The sequence below is a fragment of the Chinchilla lanigera genome, unplaced genomic scaffold (assembly GCF_000276665.1).
Source record: "Chinchilla lanigera isolate Chin_1 unplaced genomic scaffold, ChiLan1.0 scaffold00024, whole genome shotgun sequence".
Taxonomy (NCBI): domain Eukaryota; kingdom Metazoa; phylum Chordata; class Mammalia; order Rodentia; family Chinchillidae; genus Chinchilla; species Chinchilla lanigera.
In genome coordinates, this window is record NW_004955425.1 from 25,037,323 (window position 1) to 25,048,777 (window position 11,455).

Here is an 11,455-nt window from a genome sequence, read left to right on the forward strand (position 1 = left end):
TTATTTTAATATTAGCAAAGTATACAAGAGCAAATGCTTTCAGTCTCTTGTGATTAGGATTTTCTTATGCAAAAAGACAGTTATTTAATTAACAATATTATCAATTAAATTTTACTTTCCTTAAAAAGTAATGATAGTGTTTGGTAACAATAAATGATAGTGTTTGGTAACAATAAGCAACACTGTCGTTAAGTTTTCTTTAAATCATTTCTGCCTCACACGTAGAAAAAAGAGAGACAAAATTCCACCCGTAGAGTTATCATTGTCTTAATAAGACAGGATTATGTATAATTTACATTCAATTTGCATATTATCATATAGTTAACATTGTACATTTATGTATTATATATTAACTGGCTATAAATATGTTTAGAAGCTTTTCTGATAAGATGCTAGGATATTCTCTGTGATTAGTAATTCTTAGAAATTCAATAAATCAACCGTATTCCCTCTTTTATTTTCATGGTAAAATGAATACTTTTTTTCTATACATTTTGCCACCAATGTCTTCAACTGTAATTTCAACTATTTAAATTATTACCCAGACAGGGCTATCATAATATCTTGTAATCTTGAATTTAAACATTGATTTTTCTAGAAGAACATGTTCTTGGCATATTATCCTTAAAATTCTGAGGTTTTACATAAATTTTATAAATGCTGAATGTCATGGAAATAAACCAACAACTTTGGAAATTTCATTAACATCATCTTTGAGTATACTTCTACCGTCTGATTGAATCCTCTCCAAATGTATGCTTAAATCCTAGACCCCAAAGAAATAGCTGTAGTGTTAGGGCACACTTACAGAAGAGCAGACCTGTAGACATGTTATAACAAAAGTTAGAAATCACTTCATAGCCTGTAACTATGCTCATGCTCCCTGTCATGTAGCTAACTGCATTCATTTAGCCTTGACTGTCTAGGCCCAGATGCTCCCCCTTAACAATGTGTGGGTCAAACTGACTGAACCCAACCCTGACTATGGGCTGATGATCCACTAACATAATAAAAGTTGCCTTCTAACTCCTTGGTGCAAAGAGTCTTCTATTGGGTTGATACTGGTTTTTCTGCTACAATAGGAGAGGTGCAGCCTTCAAGAGGTGAATGCCTTGATAGTGAAAGCCTCACAAATAGGATTAATGCCTGTATTAGTTACTTTTCTCTTACTGCTAAGACAAAATCCTCAATACCCAAAGTTAAAGGGGGAAAGGTTTACTTAGCTCATAGTTTGTGGAGATTTTAGTCCATAATCAGCTGGGTCCAAGGCAGTGTGGTATGGCAGAGGAAAACAGTTCGTGGTGAGCAAAATGTAGCAAAACAACAAGGGGAAGACAAGACTCTTTCTGTCCCTTATATTGTATACTTAGGGCCATTATAGCAATCACACCCTTAATCCTAGCCAGAACTATGCCAAGCCAATCAGTGGGCTGATTTACTAATCACACACTCTTAATTCCCAGCATCACACACTCTACATTCAGCAACCTTTGAAAAAGTACTATGACCACACAGGGCTTTGGGGGGACATCTAGACACAAACCATAACAGTGGCCTTATAAAAAAGGCCTGAGGGCATCTGACCACCCTTTTCCACCATGCAAAGACAGAGCATCATTTACAGAATCAGAAGTGACTTTCCATCAGGACACTAGGGTGTCTTGCACTCTACCAAAGGCTGGAAATAGGAACTAAAATGTTAAACCATGTCTTAAACCAGCTGTGAAAAAGATGACACTTTTGACATCTATCTGCACTTCCAGATCAGCAATGAGTCAGCAATTGACTTTCATAGGAAGTTTTGCTTTGAGATTATGAAGACAAAAAGGAACTAATATATAAGAGAATGGAGCCTGCTGATGTTCATGTGCTTGAGAAAAACCTCAGCATCCCTTCTGGTCAGAATGCAGATGTGCAAAGACAGACAACTGAACAAATTATAAATGAACTTTCTTCCAGTTGGTATCACCAAATAAACAGAAAGCCCCATTGATTTCTCCCCACCCACCCCCTGTTGCTAAGGCTTCCATCCTTCTCCTCTTGCTCTTGGTTTTTCTTTTTTTCCCCCTTTCCTTTAAAAGTTTTAATAATTTCAAAGATTTAAAAAAAATAGTCATGTTTGGATTCTTTTAGTCCTCTCCTTTTTGTGAGGTGGTTGGACTGAAGCAAAGACCTGTTTAGTTTCACAGTTAAGATGTACAACCCCAAATTTTGGGGTATCAAATGATTTTAAATTTTTTAACTTTTCTTTAAATGTCCTTCTTTCACATGAAGGGCAGAGCTTACAAATATTGTTTATTCAAAAGACAAAAAGAAGCACCAATATCTTTTCTTCTGATCTGTACGCAAGTTTAGTTTTTAAAATTTGGAGTTTTTAAAGACTATTTCTGGGATACTAATCTCCAACTTTGCCTTCACCCCAATTTTAGCCCTTCTGAGCCCTCTCTCAGGAGCTGGACCATTGTTATCCTTGTAAGAGACACTAAGCTTATTTAGGTTTTTAAGGCACTTAGTTTTTCTCTTCTTGCCTACAGGTGGGGCAGTTGGATAGGCAGTATTATACTTTGGTCTAAAGATGTGAGTTCAACTGCTTTTTGGTTAATGAGTGGGCTGCTTCTCAGCAGGTTTGCTCTTCTTGCTGTTGTTACTAGAAGCATTTGCTTTTAGAGTGTGGGCTGGTGAGATTCAATTTTTTTAATAACCCAGCTAGAGATAATGGCTTTTAACTGACCCAAAGAAGTTTATTATGATTTAGTTTTTTCCTCTTGTCTTTTTCCTTCAGTAAGCTCAACAGTAGTTCGTCTAACTTTAAAAGTGGACTTGATAACCTTATAGGTTAACACCCTTAAGTAAACCTGAGGCAGATGCTTTTCCTTGGTCATATTTTAAAATACCTAAAGGAAAGCTCTGGTGAACTTTCTCTGAGGATAAGTTTTAGTTTGCTCTTGCCAAGAGAAGAGTGCTTGAGTTACAGAAAGCATAATTAGCATGAAGAATTCAGCCCTTTTGTAAACTTCCAAATATCAAAATAGATTTTGATATATAAATAAACTTTCTGAGATGACACTTCCTCTATTTCTATAACCATTTCACCTGGACTATCTAAGCAGTCATATGAATGGATCCTTAAATATGGTTATTGAAAACCAAATAGCTACCTCACAATTAAGTACACAGTATTTAAAGACAAAAATTTAAGTTTGAACTGAGTGTGTAAGTTCCCTATCATTACAGAATTTCTTTTTCCACACTAGCCAATGACATCATTTAAATTCTTAGCATTTGTAAAGGGTTAATTGTCCTCCATCAAACTGGTATTTAATGATTCCATCCACTTACAGAAGGGAAGATGTGGAAGAGGTAGAAACCGGGCACTATTAGTTCATATGTCTGTGAGTCAATAGAGACTAACGTCCAAAGGAAAGGAACAGGTCTATTTGGGCTCACGTTTTTTACAGATTCAGTCCATAGTCATCCTGCTCCTGGACAGGAAGGGCCTGGTGGCAGCATCTGGCAAGGAAGCAGAGAGAAGAGATAGGAGTCAAGGAGGAAGGTGCACCCTTCCAGATCACACCCCAGTGACCCATCTCTTCTGCCTATTCTGTCCAGGACATTCAGCACACTCAGCTATGGATGCATCAATGGATAAACCCACTGATGTATACTGTACCCCACCATCCAATCACCTTCTATACCTGTGAAAACATGGGATCTAAACGAAAACACCAGATAACCTGTCTCTGGGTCTGTGAATTTAACCACCACTTTATCACCACAACAGTCTATTTCAAGAAAAATCTTTTAAGTCCTGGCCCAGAAAGACTTGCCAAGAACAAAAGGGCCAATGTGGAAAAAGAAGGGGAAATTTGAGCATTCTGTTGTCTGTGTATCAAAGTCCTGGGAAATGGAGACTTAGATGATAACAAATGTAGGGAGCTGAGTGAGTTGCAGGGGGATGTAACAGGACTGCCAGCAGTGCCCTGGGCAGAGGCCCGAGAGACCAGAGGTGACAGTGCTATAGACAGGCACCAGCAGGGTCACTGAGGGTATAGGAAGTAGGGTAAAGGAAATACAGATAGATATACTTGAGACAAGGAAAATTCTAATTTTAACATTGTACTTTTAAGAAAAACTGCAGCCTCAGGACACATAAGTTACTCAAGCCTGTTTCCTTTCCAACTGGGCTCTGGTGCTTGTCATTTGTAAATTGCACTTCCCTTCCCCCACAGATCTCCACCCTCAAAGAGGCAGGCATGTTAGCAGCAGCAGATCTCAACTTCAAACAAGTGGAAGTGGTTTGCGTTCTAACACAGCCCCTTGACAGACAGTGGGAATAAATGTCCTAGGACACCCATCTTGAAGACAGCCAAGGACCACATAAATATACCCGATCCAGACCATAACACACCTCTGTCTTGAGGGTCCACACTATTCTTCCTGAATTCGTACTTTTAAGATGCTGCCTAATAAACCTCTTCATGCCTCTCACTGACAGCTCTTGAAAATTCTTTTTCTGTGGTGGGAGTCACAAAACTTACTCTGTAGAGTGAGTTCCAGTTCCCCATCTCCTATTTGGCAGACCTCCACAAAGCCTAGCCAGCGACAGGGGCAAGGTCTCTCAAGCCTCAGGAGTGGTCTTCAGGGGAAGAGGCATCCTGACTGAGAAAGGGAAAAGATGGCGGCCCCCTACAAAACCTGAGAAGATACCCTTTGTGGTAATATGTATTAGTCCCTTTGATTCATGAAAATTAGTTAAGAATAGGCTGTGATGGTTAATTGTTTGAGTCACTTGACAGGGACATGGGCCGTCCAGACATGGTGCTTAGATATCCGAGTATGTCTGTGAGGGTGGTTTTAGATGAGGTTTTATGTGAACTGGGAGGCTGAGTAAAACAGATTCCCCTCCCCATTGTGGGTGGGCCTCATTCAATCCACTGGAGGCCTGAATAGAACAAAAGGCAGGCTAAGGGAGAATTCATTTTCCCGGTATGATTGTTTTTGAGCTGAGACTGGAATCCCCTGCATTTAGACTGGAACTACGTGAGGGCTTTGTGAGTCTCCAGCTTACAAATACTAGATTTGTAGACTTCCCAGCCTTCCTAGTCACTTGAACCAATTCTTTTTAAGAGAGAGGGAGGGGGAAAGGGAGGGAGAGGAAGAGAAGAGGGAGGGGAAGAGGGAGGAGGGCTCTCTCTAGAAAACAAAGGCTTTATTGTCAGGAACCAAAGAAAGATTGAGACCTTGGTTTTACTGCAAGGCTACCTGGAGTTTCAGTATGAAACTGCAGTTCTGCAAAACGATTTCCTTGGAAGAAACCGCAACAGCTAAGTGATGAAATAATACCTAAGAAGTATCTGAATGCACAGATCTGGAGCCAAGGTTGTGCGATGAGGTGCCTGGAAGCCACTTGCTAGGTTCAATTACAGCATGTTTGAGGCAGGCGGTGGGCATCTGCCAAAAGCTACTAAAAGGAGAAGATGCAACATAAACTGGCTTCTGAGATCACACACCCATCATGAATAGGATGCATTACAGTGAGGTCCTGCTTATGGAAGGAAGTGAAAAGCTGAGCTTCAGCAACGTGGGATGTCTGCAGGGAGGGCAGTGGATACTCTGCAGCAACTGGAATGAACAGGGAGAACTGGAATGAAGGAAGGATGAAACTTGAATGGCCCAGAAACCCAGAAATTTCAAAGGTGGACATCAATCAGGACTCCACAGTCTGAAATCTGGAAAAGTAAGCTTGAAGCATGGGTAGGAGATAGACTTCGACCTCCAGGAGACCAGCTCTGAAACTTAGTCTAGGTCACAGCTCCAGAGACATCTGACTGTGACAGAGTGGGCAAGGCTGAAGCTTAGGGCCATAGGGAATGCCACTCGTACCTAGAAGCTACAACCTGACCCACCTGGGGCACAGTGTACCCCTTGACAGTAGCACCAGAATCATCTGGGAACTTATTGAGATGCAAATTCTTGGGCCTTTCTCCAAAACTGCTAAATCAGAAATTCTGAGAGTAGGTCAGCATGTGGTATCCTGTAATCCCAGCAGTCTGGGAAGCTGAGGAAGGAGGATCACAGATTCAAGCCTAGCCTAGGCAATTTAGTGACTTCACAAGACCCTGTCTCCAAAGAAGGGGATGAGGGGAGTACTGGGGATGTAACTCAGTGTGAAGGTCCTGGGTTCAATCCTCCATACTGAGAAAAAAGGGAGGAAGGGAAGGAGGTAAGCTCTGACAGCAGAGCACGGCAGCCTGTGTTTTATTAAGCCATCCAGGTAATTTTGATGTACCCTAGAGGACTGTGAGAACCAAGTGATGGGGAGGCAGTTACCTGGGATAGGAATGTAGAGTAGGATACTTGAGACTCAGAATAACTCAGTCTGAAAACATGTTCTCCAATAGGCCCTTTCTTAGACTTATGCACAGAGCTAACTTACATCAACTCCAGCCCACAGTCAGACTAGTTTAGCCTGTATACATCCATAGATGTAACAAAATGCCCAAAGCTGGCTAATTTGTACAGAAAAGATGTTTACTTTACCCACAGTTCTGAAAGTTCAAGAGCAGGGCCCCAGCTTCCACTCAGCTCTGGGAAGGGCCTCTTGACAGATAGCAATACAATGGTGGGAATGTGAAGAAGCGATCACACTGACAGACAGGAAGCCAGAGGGTGGCAGGGGACAGGCTCACATTTTCACAGCCATGCACTTTCAAGGATTGACTCACTCTGCAAGACCAATACTAAGCACACACAAGGAGAGCTCCCCAAGGACCTAATGACCTTGCACTCAGCCCACCTCTTCAAGACTGTACCATCTCCCACATCACCGTACTGAGGACCAGACTTCAATACACAAACATTTAGGCAACACACTGCAACCACATCCAAACCAAAATAGCACTCTTACGCGACAAGGTAAACAGGCTGATTCCCAAAATAAGAACTGGAATGACTCCATACCTCAGAAGAGAATTCAGGAAATTGAGAATGATGAAGCATTCCTGTGAGAATTTTTAGCATGTAGGGAATTTCATAATTTGTGCACACTGATTGGTCTTTATACTCAAATCATTTATAATGATTTTTTAAATCTTAAAATGAAAATAGAGTCTGTTCTTCTTTATAGGGAAAAGAAAAATAGGAGATGAGTAAGAGAACAGCCCAAAATATAGTATGTCCAGGAAATAAAAAGAATTGTAGAGCTGGGGATATGGCTCAGTGGCACAAGCACCTGCCTGGCAAATGTAAGGTCCTGAGTTCGATTTCCAGTACCAAAAAAAAAAAAAGAATTGTAATTCGTTTTTGTAATTAAGGGTAATGGACAGATATAATAAGTAGTACAAACCAGGTTAATTTGTTCCTCCTAAAAGACTCATCATCATATGTCCATGCTCCTGGGACATAAAGTGGCACATTTCTTTACTAGGGTTGAATGTAGGGATTTACTTTAAAAATTCAGTGGTATTTTAATTTGACTCTGCTTAATGAAATTGCTAGTCTTCACTTTGGCCAAAAAGAATGCTTGCTATTTCAATGATAAAATTCTTATATCAGAAAATATTCTGTCTAAAAGTTTAAAATCTTGGAAATCAAAGCTCTACATATATTTTAAAATGAACTTCAGTCAGGTCTTTAGCCTCACTAGTAGTTTGCTAATTGGAGCCATTAAGTGGATTACAAAGATGATCTAATTAGTCAAGATCATTGGTACCAAAATGCTTTCCACATCAAGAATTTAGAGAAAATGTGTGATCAGATTTATTACAGGGCCAATATTTCTTTCTTCCTTTGAAATATACTGTGCAGCTGTATAATTTAAAATATATGCCTTTAATCTAAAAGAGGTTTCTAATGACATAATTTTAAAAGTTTTAATACTGATTTATAAGCAACCCTAGTTGAAACTATATTAACTAGAGGCTTTCCCCTAATTTGCTATAGCAAGGCCATTGCTATGTGTATTAGTTAAGGAAGAAAATAACATGAGTTTCTTAGCCCTGGGGTATGAAGATTTGTAGCTATATAGTTATTTGGAAGCTTTACATTCACAGAAATAGCAAAGTCAGTGACTTTGGTGATAGTAATTCATTTTTCTACCAGTCCCATATATTGAATGTTATGGGTTAGACTCAAGGCCATGTCAGTGGAGTTTTCCATTCCTTATTGCCACATTTCTTCCTCTAAAACAAGTCAGTTGAAGATCCTGCTAATGGAGATTAATATCTCCATTTATCAAAATTAAGATAGTCCTCAAACAGCAACACAATGAAAGCCAGGACCTGGGCTCCCCAGGTGCCTGTCATCGATCCTCCACAAATTCTGGAATGGGAAACACTGTAAGGCACATCTGCAGGCCATACTTGGTGAAAGTAATACAGTATTTCAACTCATGCAGCAGCTTGTGTGAGATTGGTGGTACAGCGCCTCACATGGGCTGGAAGCACGGCAGCGGTAGGACATTTGCGTCTGCTTCACACCAGTCTTGCTTTGCCTACCTCTCTCCTGCCATCTGCCCGTCAATGCCCCAAGCATTCCATACATGTTCATACTGTTTCTTTGCATAAACAAGTGTATCCCACTGCTACCATATCGCCTTTTATTGCACCAGCACTCAAGATAAACACACAATAAAATCTTTCTTATCGTTATTTCTCCTCATTAAACTTACTAGCTTGCAACAATAATGTATTCTGCCTTTTCCCTACTGCTTGTGAACATTTCAGTCTTAGCATAGTCTCATAACTGAGCTGACCTTGGAGTCACAACATTTTCACCTTTCTGTAAGAAAATGCATTTCAAATTATAAACAATAGATTTACAATGGAATCTTGGAATGTGTCCATGGATGGGAGGCAGATTGGCATGATCCCTCAGACACAAGTGAAGACAGAAAATGATTTTATTTGAATGGTATGACCAAGGAGACACACAAGTGCTACCACAATACAAGTGCTTTTACAATAGGGAATCTGGCCTCTCTTCTTATCCCTCCATCAAAGAAAGAGGAGCAAAATAGGACAGAGAGAGAAAAGGAGCATCATAACTTAGAATTACACAGATCCTTACTACTGAGCCAAATAACCATCTTCTACAAACCCACTCTGAGAAGCCCTAATGATTAAAACTACAAGCAGCTGGATAGTACTCAAAACATCTGTGAGATTCAGTAATATTGTTCTCTGAAAACTAATCCTGCTTCTCACAGTGAGCACTAGATGTTTATCAGAAGAAAGAAATGCTAAGGGTAAGGAAATAGATGTTTATCAGAAGAAAGAAATGCTAAAGGTAAGGAAATAGTTCCACACGGTTAGAAAGTGCTCATGGGGGGGGGGGTTAAGAAAAGAGTCTTTATAATTAGGAAAGACAGAAGGCTGATGAGGACAAAAGCCAAGAAAGGAACTTGATTCTGGGATAAAAGGGCTAGGGGGAGCTGTGCAGCAAAACACAGGCAAAGAATCAAAATATTCTGAGTAAGCTCTTCAGCCAGGGCAAAGCGGGGAGCAGCTTCCTGCATAGACCACTGCGCTGATGATCTCTGCCATTTACCCCGTGTTCCTGCCTAGTGGAGTCTTCTGCTGCTCAGCCTCACTTAAGTGTGTTGAGCAAGTCGGTCCTTTTGGCTGTCAGTGTGCAGAAGGATTGCGAACAGACTGTAGTCTCACTACAGAAGTTCCACTTTGGTATATGCATGGTGAACCATTTGTGAAAAGTGAATCACCACAGTTTTTGCACACTTTCCTGCCCAAAGGTGGTTTTCACCATCAAGTCACTTCTGACTTGGAAAAACCGGAAGGTTATTTCCAGGAGGTCAGTGTTCACAAGTCCACAGACAACAAGAGCTCCAGAGGTTTTCACCTCTCTCCCCTGTGGAGAATAACTTACTGCTGCTTGTAACCTGGGGAAATAAAGTCTAGGGTGAAGGGTGAGATGCCGGCAAGTAATTCTGAATTGAGGAGTAAGTGAAATGAAAAAGAAAGGGAAGTGAAGAAGGGGATGAAAAAGAAGGGAAGTCATACTAGGGAGATATATGCACAACCATGTCTACAGTGGCACAGTTTGTCATAGCCAAATCTTGGAAACAGACCAAATGCCCATCAACTGGTGAATGGATAAAGAGGATGTTAGGTTTTTATACAATGGAGTATTACTCTGCCATAAAGGATGTGCTGGAAACATTTCTAGGAAAATGGATATAACTTGAGACCATACTCCTAAGTGAAATAAATCGGATACACATGTGTAAATACCTCTATGTTTCTCTGGTGTGAGAAACCGAAACTGTAAATGGAATTAAAATGTATAATAGGTATTATGAAATGAGAAAAAAATGTTCAAATGTGGAGAACAAAGGTTGGGGGAGTGGGTAGGGAAGAAGGGAAAAGTTTAAAAAATGAGAAAAGATGGAAAATATGAAAGCAAATCTTTTGTAAATGGGGAGAGGAGGAGGGTTTGATGGAAGAGTAGGGGAATGGGAAAAAAAAGAATCAAGTTATGTCATGTACAGGTACAAATTCTCTATGATGAATGTGATCATTATGTATATAAAATGAACCAATAAAATCTGATTGAAAAAGAAGGGAAGAAAGTCTGAGTCCAGGTAGAAAAACACCCAGGGGGCTAATTTATGAAGAATCAAGTCCATAGGGCTCATCATGGCAGCCTCCGGCTAGATGAAGACCCTGGCAAGGGCTGTCCCTAAATCTGCCCCCACCTCTACCTACATTCCTTCCCTTCCCGGCATCCCTATTCTTCTCTCCCTCTCCCTCTCTCCAGGTTTGTAACTTAAAGAAAGCAAACATAGTTCTCTGTAGATCTAAGTTCCTCCACCACAAAATTAAAGTGATAGACCAGATTGTCACCAGACAAGAGTCATCAGAGATAAAGAGCCCCAAGCTGAGGAATGTCCCCCACAAGCCCCTGAACAAATAATATGTTGAGGAACAGCTTTTTTAGATGAATCAGGGATGACCTAGAAAAGGAAAAGATTTCGAGTCAGTCCCTTAGATCAAGAAAAAGATAACATGAGTTCCAACTCTTTCCACCGATAATAAACCCATAAGTGCTCCCCACAACAGGTACTATAGCCTTCTTAGCTCTATGTCTGTGTATTGAGAACACTTAGAACCCCGACCTTATGAATCCAAATTCCATGTTCTATCTTACTGGGCTGCTTCACTTTGAAAAGAAAAAAAACTGAAAAATGCTCTCACATACAATGCTTCCCAACAACTTTACATACCAATCTACATAGATGTGGAAGTGGTATTAAAGATGGAAACATAAACTCAGATTTCTTAAAGGGAAGGGGAAGAAACATTCGTATTTTCATAGCACTGTACAGAACCAGCAGGGCAGTTCTATTCTATGTAGTCATTGAGCCCCGGGAAAAAGGAAGAGGCTTGGAGAGCATCCCAATGTCTTGAAACTTAGTTCAGGAAGTGGTAGACGTCACTTC